The 9,074-nt window shown below is 41.7% G+C and overlaps 1 pseudogene; it reads left to right on the forward strand.

The window, feature by feature from the left end:
• The first annotated feature begins 2,821 nt into the window (after positions 1 to 2,821).
• On the forward strand, positions 2,822 to 4,449 carry LOC116628807 (annotated as a pseudogene).
• Positions 4,450 to 9,074: the final 4,625 nt, after the last annotated feature.

The following is a 9,074-nucleotide window of genomic DNA, read 5'->3' on the forward strand; positions in this document are numbered from 1 at the left end:
GTATAGACATGCCACTGATTTCTGTGCACTGATTTTGTATCCTGCCACGCTGCTGAATTGCTGCATGAGTTCTAAGCAATTTTGGGGTGGAGTGTTTTGTGTTTTCCACATAAAATGTATCATCTGGGAAGAGAGAGAGTTTGAGTTCTTCTTCGCCAATTTGAATGCCTTTTATTTTGCTTTGTTGTCTGATGGCTGAGGCTAGGACTTCTAGTGCTACATTGAACAAAAGTGGTGGGAGTGGGCATCCCTGGTCATGTTCCTGACTTTAAGGGAAAAGCTCTCAGTTTTTCCTCATTGAGAATGATATTTGCTGTGGGCTTTTCAGAGATGGCTTTTATGATACTGAGGCGTGTGTCCTCTATCCCTACACTGTGGAGAGTTTTAATCAAGAAAGGATGTTATATTTTGTCAAATGCTTTTTCTACATCAATTGAGAGGATCATATGGTTCTTGTTCTTTCTTTTATTAATGTGATGTATCACTTTGATTGATTTGTGAATGTTGAACTACACTTGCAACCCAGGGATGAATTTCATTTGATGGTGGTGGAATAATCCTTTTAATGTACTGTTGGATCCTATTGGCTAGTTTCTTGGTGAGAATTTCTGCATCCATGTTCATCCGGGATATTGGTCTGTAATTCTCCTTTTTGGTGGAGTCTTTGTCTGGTTTTGGGATCAAGGTAATGCTGGCCTCACAGAATGAGTTTGGAAGTTTTCCTTCCTTTTCTAGTTTTGGAACAGCTTCAGAAGAATAGGTATTAGTTCTTTAAATGTTTTGTAGATTTCCCCTGGATAGCCATCAAGCCCTGGACTCTTGTTTGTTGAGATATTTGATTACTGTTTCGATTTCCTTTCTGGTTATGGGTCTGTTCAGGTTTTCTATTTCTTCCTATTTCAGTCTTGGTAGTTTGTAAGTTTCCAGGAACGCATCCATGTCTTCCAGATTGCCTAATTTGTTGGCATATAGTTGCTTATAACATGTTTTTAAAATTGTTTGTATTTCCTTGGTGTTGGTTGTGATCTTTCTTCTTTTATTCATGATTTATTAATTTGGAGTCTTTCTCTTTTCTTTTTGATCAGTCTGGCTAGCTGTTTATCAATCTTTTTAATTCTTTCAAAGAACCAGTTCCTGGGGTGCCTGGGTGGCTCAGTAGGTTAAGTGTCTGCCTTCGGCTCAGGTCATGATCCTAGGATCCTGGGATTGAGCTCCATGTGGGACTCCCTGCTCAGCGGGGACTCTGCTTGTCCCTCTGCCTTCAGCTCCCCCTGCTTGTGCTCTTTCTCTCTCTCTCTGCCTTCAGCTCCCCCTGCTTGTGCTCTTTCTCTCTCTCCCCCTCTCTCTATCAAATAAATAAAATCTTTAAGAAGAAAAAAACATTAAAAAAAAAGAACCAGTTCTTAGTTTCATTGGTCTATTCTACTGCTTTTTTGGTTTCTATTTCATTGATTTCTGCTCTGATCTTTATTATTTCTATTTTTCTGCATGGTTTAGGATTTAGTTGCTGTTCTTTCTCCAGATCCTTTAGGTGTAAGTTTAGCTTCTATATTTCAGTCTTTTCTAATTTTTTGAGGGAGGCTTGTATTGCAATGTATTTCCCTCTTACAGCCACTTTTGCTCTATCCCAATGGTTTTAAACAGTTGTGTTTTCATTTTCATTTGTTTCAATGATTTTTTAATTCTCTAATTTCCTGGTTGACCCATTCATTCTTTAGCATGATGGCCTTTAACCTCCAGTTGTTTGAGTTTCTTCTAAATATCCTCTTGTGATTGAGTTCCAGTTTCAAAGCACTGTGGTCTGAAAATATTCAGGGAATAATCCCAATCTTTTGGTACCACTTGAGTCCGGATTTGTGACCCAGCACGTGATCTATTCTGGAGACTGTTCCATGTGAACCTTAGAAGAATGTGTATTCTGTTACTTTAGGATGGAATGCTTTCTTCTGGGACCCCAATAATTCTAATATTGTTTTGCTTTATGGTATCGCTGATTTCTCAAATCCTCCCCTCATGGCCCATTAGTTGTTTCTCTCTGGTTTCCTTGGCTTCCTTCCTTTCCATCAACTTGTCTTCTATGTCACTTACTCTCTGTTCTGCTTCATTTACCCTAGCTGTCAGAGCATCCAATTTAGACTACATCTCAGTTAAAGCATTTTTAATTTCTGCCTGAGTAGATTTTATTTTGGCACTAAGAGATTCTTTAGTGTCTTTTATGCTTTTTTCAAGCCCAGCTATTAACTTTATAATTGTTATCCTGAATTCCAGCTCTCATATTTTACTTATATCCATATCGATTAGATCTGTGGAAGGGAGTATTACTTCTGGTTCTTTCTTTTGCTGTGAATTTCTCCTTCTAGTCATTTTGTCCAGAGAAGAATAGATGAAGGAGAGAACAAAATCAAAAATATCAACCAGAACCCCAGCCAAATACACACTAGATAAATCTGAAGAGGTCAGAAACCAAAAAAGAAAAGAAAAAAACATGGAAAAAAGAGATTATCTCCCAGGTGGACAAAACAGGGTGATCCACTTGGTCCTGGGTGTATTTTGGTCTGTTTGTAGAAGATGCTAAACCCAGCCTCAGAATGTCTCCCTGAAGCCCAGTGCTGGTGGGGCTGTGAGCCTCAGGTGGCCAGGAGCCAGCTCCAGGAAGCTGGGGAGGGCACAGCCGGTCTGGGCCATGAGGCTACACTGGCCGGAAGGAGCCATTGGTGCTCGGTCTCCACTCTCTCACTCCCAAGCAGGCTCCATGAGGGTAGAGAGTGGCCCTACGGTGGGAGCTGCCTCTACTGACACTGGGCACCTGGACACTTGTGAGATGCCCAACCTCCAAAACAACAAAAGTGGCTGCAAAAATAAGTGTGCCAACAGCAGCAGGGACAGCAAGAAAGTAAAGCTGGGTCCTGTCAGCGGCAGGCAGGCAGGCATGGCTGTGGGTGGGGGAGAGGGGAACCTGGCAGCTGCAACCCCCTGCAAAATGGCCGCAGCAGTGGCAGCGATGGCAGGAGCGCTGGGCACCGGAGGCACGGGGACTGGAGCCGCCAGTGCGGCGGCTGCCTCGGGGGCTGCAGCTCCGGGAACGCCAAGAACTAAACCCCTTGTGCCATGCCCCTGATCTGCAGCTTCGGGAGGCCAGTGGACTTAGACAAGGACGACTACCAGAAGGTGGTGTGCAATAAGGAGCACTGCCCCTACAGCACCTGGATGCACCTGCAGTGTTTCTATGAATGAGAGAGCAGCATCCTGGTCCAGTTTAAAAGCATCGGTTGTGCCCACAGCTGGAATGAGAAGGAGTGCCGCCAAAACATGTGGACAAAGAGCTGCGACCTGGCCCCCCACTTCTGCTCCTGTCACTATGGACAGGGCCACTTAAAAAAGGACAAGACTGGTACCAGGTGAAGCGGATGCAGGATGAGAAAAAAAGAAGTCTGGGTCTGAGAAGAACACAGGGAGGCCCCCTGGCAAAGCGGTGGAAGAGGCAAAAAAAGTGCAGGCCACTGAACAAGCCCGAGAAAGGCCTGAGCCATGACCTCCCCTGGCGGCACTCCATGGACCCGCAGAACTCCCAGGCAAAGCCAGTCAGTACAGCTACTTACCCTGCCCCGCTCTCCCTGCGGCTCCCCTGGCCAGTCCCCGCCACTGGCTACTCCATCCTCTCCCCTGCCCACTTCAGCAGCCCGTGATCCAGGAGATACCTAGGGAAATTCTTAAAGAATGCCATCCATTTGAAGCCTTACAAAAAGGCCATGGCCGGGGGCCACGTGTTCCAAAACACCCACTTTGATTATAGTCCGGCTGGGTTATCAGTGCTGAGAGGGCGGCGGGGGGGGAGGGGGGGACACTTCGATATACCTGCACAGTTCCTGCGGTGGCTGGACCTGTCCAAGCTGCTCACTTACATCCCCAGGCATAAGTTGAACACTTTCCATGTGCAGATGGAAGACGATGCCCAAATGAACCAGGGGGAAGATCTGAGGAAGTTCAGTCTCATAGACCTCAGTAGCAGCCACAGGAAAGTTGTAAACTGTGCTCTGTGCCACCGGGCACTCCCAGTGTTTCAACAGTTCCCTTTGGTGTATGGAACTTTGTTCTTAAGCCCATCGAGACACAATGAAATAGAATACAATATTCTGTATTATCTTCAAGGGAAGCTCATGCACCTGTATGTGGAAGAAGTTCACAAGATCATCTGCATCAAGTATAAATCGTGGTGGGACAGCAGCTGGCTCCAGCTGGGCACCATGTACACCTATGACATCCTGGCCACCTCTCCGTGCTGTCAGGCCCACCTGCACTGTAAGCACTGCGGGAAGCCTGTGATAGACGTGTGGATTAGGATACAGTACTTCGAGTACAGCAATGTCCAACAGGGTCTGCACTGTGTGAACCCGGACTACCATTTTGTGAAGTCATTTTAATTCCTTCAAAGTTCTCGAAGATTATTGATGAAAGCTTTGCTTTAGTAATAGCTATTTTATTGACTTTATTTATTTATTACATAACTTTTATAGGGAAACATTCTGTGACATTATTTTCTTTTCTAATTTAAAGGAGAGTTCCTTTGTGTATGTGTGCCACTAAAATGGGGTTGACCTCTTGCCCTCTCTTGACTCCTGAGTGTTAGTCTGTGGTCCTGACCAGAGCCCAAATAGTTAATCCTTTGAGTCTGGGGTAGCCTTTCACTATCACTAAGAGTCTCTCATGCAGCTTTTAAGGTTGTGGGGGAAGATAGGGTGAATTTAACAAAGGGATTATGTGGTTATAAACTAAAAGCATGGTGGGAGTTGGAAGGAACATCTTATTAAAATGTTAACCATTTAAAGACCCACTTTTAGATCTGCTCTGGGCCTTGGGAAAAACATGTGACACCTGAATGTAAGTCTGTGCCTGGAGAGCTGATAGTGTATTAATCTGTCTTGGTTCAGTGTTGTGCAGTGCACATTGACCTGCAGATTATTTGAAAGTGGACACAAGTGCTGTTTCTATCACTGTTGTGATTTATCAGGTAGTTTTCCAACTGAAAATTGTATCCAAATTATAAGACCTATGAAAACTAGTGGTGTTGCAAATATTTTGACCTGTAACAGAGAGAATATACTAAATGAATTTGGAAGTGATGCACAAGGGGACAACATCAGGCAGAACGCTGTCATTGAAATTATGTCTTTGAAGTTGGTCAAATGAGCTCTTAAGAAGAATCCATGAATGACAAGATTTGGGTGGTACTGATTTATGTAGGTTGCACTGCCAAGTGCCATTTGAGGTCATGTCCTTATCACAGGTAAATCTTACAGCCATAGACCCTAACTGGTGAATTTCAGAACCATCATTACTATGCTTTATCTTCCACAAAATTGTTATGGCCACATTTTACACATTTAATGCTGAGTTTCCCAAATCATAAGTTTGACCCTAAGAGGGAAAGGAAAAAATTGCTTGTGAGGATATGAGGAAGATAATAATAATTTTAATATTTCTTTTTAAAGTATGTGTCATTTTTCAAAACTGCTGATTGTAATGTATAACAGTATGTTTGAAAATAGATCAATTCTGGGGCGCCTGGGTGGCTCAGTCATTAAGCGTCTGCCTTCGGCTCAGGTCATGATCCCAGGGTCCTGGGATCGAGCCCCGCATCGGGCTCCCTGCTCAGCAGGAAGCCTGCCTCTCCCTCTCTCACTCCGCCTGCTTGTGTTCCCTTTCTCGCTGTGCCTCTATCTGTCAAATAAATAAATAAAATCTTTAAAAAAAAACCTTTGAAAATAGATCAATTCTGAAGCTTTCCATGATACTTCATCATTAGTGAAAAAAGATGATAATTTGTAAAACTTGATTAGTCAGAACATTGGGCTTTCCAAAATACAGCTTTTTGTTAATTAGAGCTTGATGATTTAAATAGACTGACATATCATACCATTATAGAATTGGAATTGGAATATTATTTCTCAAAAATGGATTTGATAATTTCAAGTATTATACACATATGTGCTAATAGAGTGCTGAAAATACAATATGTTTTATGAGTAGCCAAATTTGGGGTTATGTGAACAGTTTGTATTACTCATTTGGTTTATACTATTTTTTTCTCAGAAAAAGAGCTGTTTTTCCTCTCAGATGTGTTTAGGTATTACTGCAAGCAATTTTTAATTCTACTGTATGAAATATTTGATGTTTTGTTTGAAACAATAGAGCATTGAAGAACCAATATATCAACTAATATTCTTATCTTTCAGTTTGGATGATTGTAATTCAGTTTACTGCATCTAGTTTGGTGTTTGATGGTCTGAAAAAATATTTCACAGTGGGGGGAAAGGCTCAATGTTTCTGTGAAGCAGCAAATCAATATTGGTCTGACAGTATTTGATGCAACTCAAAAAGGTCTATAGGACATAGCCCTTGCAAATTTGTCTTAATGCACAAAGCTGGAATTTTGAATTAACTGGTTCCCCATTGATTCTTCCATGTACCCAAGTATAAAAATTGGTAAGTTTCTCGTGTTTTAAGAGTAACATTCGGATTTCAGTTCTGAATTTCAAACAGATAGTAAAATATTTTTAATGCTTTCTTTTAATCCACTTAAAATTTTATAGATAAACCTGCTTATTATTGTTCTGGATCTGAAAGTTTATGTATAGATCACATTCACAAGTCGCTTGGTCTAAAACTGTTGTAAATATAGTGTGTGATGCATTCATTATTTTCTCCTTATATTTGTTTCTATTCTCTGAAAAATAAGTAGGAGGAGTTTTCCCTGTAATTGGATAAAATTTGCTTTTGGCCTTTATTTGTACAACTAAGTTAGGATTCAGTGGATGCTGCAGTTATATAAAAGGAGAGGCATAGGTATCATCTGATCACATTCTCATCTAAAGTAGAAAATCTAGCTTATTTGAGAATAAAATATAATGAGTATGCAACAATGTGGAGAATAAACCTTCTTTTGGAAAAAAAAAAAAGACACTAAATCCCAAAAGTGTAAAGAAAGAAAAAATATATATATATGTTTTTCACTGAATACTGTGAAAGGAAGCCAAATATGAAGAATATATCTATAAAACGTAAATGTGTAAATGTAAAAATGAAAATTAAAAACAGACTTAAAAACAAAGAGTTGAGGAGTGCCTGGGTGGCTCAGCCAGTTAAGCGTCTGCCTTTGGCTCAGGTCAAGATCCCAGGGTCCTGGGATTGAGCCCTACAACAGGCTCCCTGCTCAGCAGGGAACCTGCTTCTGCTGTTCTCTCTCATGCGCCTGCACTCTCTCTCTCAAATAAATAAATAAAATCTTTAAAAAAACTTAAAAAAAAAAAACAGAGTTGATAAAATGGAAAACTAGTTGAAAAGGGAAAAAGAAAAAGAAAATTTTAAACTGAAAAACTAAAAACTCATGAGAAAAGACTTCGAATTCTATATACTATTTTCTCCTAATGCAGGAGTTTTTCAGTTCTGAGTGATCCATAAACTTGGTATTTGACTGATGTTCCTGCTGTCTTCTGGGAGAAGGGCTTGTTGCACAGATTCTCAGGTGTCTTTGCCTGAGCAGAGTTGCACAACCTCTTGTCAGGGGGCGGGCTCAGTGTAAACTGCTTCTGGTTTTTCTATGTGGCTTTTGTTCTCTGAAGGCTTTTCACACCTCTTGCAAATAGTGGTCCATTTTCTATTTGTAGAATTGCAGCAATTCTTTTCTTAGATCTCAGTTTGAATTCACAGGTGTTCAGAATGATTTGATAAATATCTAGCTCAATTCAAGGGACTAGGTGAAATGAGGGTCCCCTACTCTTCTGCCATCTTCCCTCCTCCAGCTTTTTTTTTTAATATAAGTAAAAAAATGTGCTAGTATAAGATGGGTTTGCTAATACTACTTTAAGTGAATTAGTAAGTATTTTAAACTTTAAAGTATCTAATATTGTAAATATTAATACATATAACCCACATAAACAAAAGCCCTTTGGTTTCTTCAAAAATTTTTCAAGTGTAAAATCATCTTGAGAGCAAAAGTGAATATTGGGATCTAAGGAATGCCACAGGCTGTCCTGCAGCTGGAAGGCCACAAGGGGGCAGCATGCTCTCTGGGCTCCCCCGACTTTGCTGTCCACCACACCTCCCACTTTCTTTTCTTCTCTGCCACACTGCACAACTTCTTAATTACAGGAAGTAATCCTCTAAGCATGGGTTCCATCAAAACCAGACAGGCACATATTAGTCTTCAAATGTTTATCAGATGTCTCAAATGCAAGTCTTACCATAAAGGGCTGAGTAAACATGAGAACCCCAGGTCGAGAGGAGTTAATAATCTAGTGAGGGAGCCAGACCCAAAGGCATGTAATTAGACTGCCACCATGGTGATGTGTGTGAAAGCCCTTTATTCTCTATAAAGGACTGAATATTTCAAAGGAATTTCTGACAGGCAGAGGAAAGCCAACAGGGAGTTACTGAGATACTCGTTAGGAATTTCTAGAAGGATCTGGAAATTCGGGGCATAATGAGGACAAATACCAGGTTCTGCAAGAGATAGGAGAGGAGGGATTGGAAAAGCAGAAGCCAGGGAACACAAGAGGTAACAATGGATTTTTCTATTTGGAAGGTGAAGTTTCCCAGAAGTCATGAGGATTTGAGTGAAGACAGCAGGTGGAATGGGTTGGGGGGGAATGTTCTAACTTGGGAGTGCTGCAGATGGGGATCTAAGGAGCTGCTTACAGGAGGGACCTCACTGTGGAAGTGGGGAGCAGGGACCAGGCATCAGATAACTCAGGATGCAAATTGGTAGGATGATCAAGCTTGGTGTGGACTGGCCCAAAGGCCAAAGACAGTGGTCTGACATTACCTGTGGCCATCCTAATGCACCAGACACACAGAATGAGCAGTGGAAGGGCGGGGGTGTCAGGAGGTTTGTGGTCAAGAGTCTGGATCCAGAAACCTCCATGGAAGAGGGCACCTAGCTAGCTCAGTTGGTAGAGCATGCGACTCTTGATCTCAGGATTGTAAGATTCAGCCCAATGTTAGGTGTGGAGATTACTTAAAAATAAAATCTTTAAAAAGGGGGGAGGGGTGCCTGGGAGTTTCGGTCCACTAAGCAT

The sequence above is a fragment of the Phoca vitulina genome, unplaced genomic scaffold (assembly GCF_004348235.1).
Source record: "Phoca vitulina isolate PV1807 unplaced genomic scaffold, GSC_HSeal_1.0 scaffold130, whole genome shotgun sequence".
Lineage (NCBI taxonomy): Eukaryota > Metazoa > Chordata > Mammalia > Carnivora > Phocidae > Phoca > Phoca vitulina.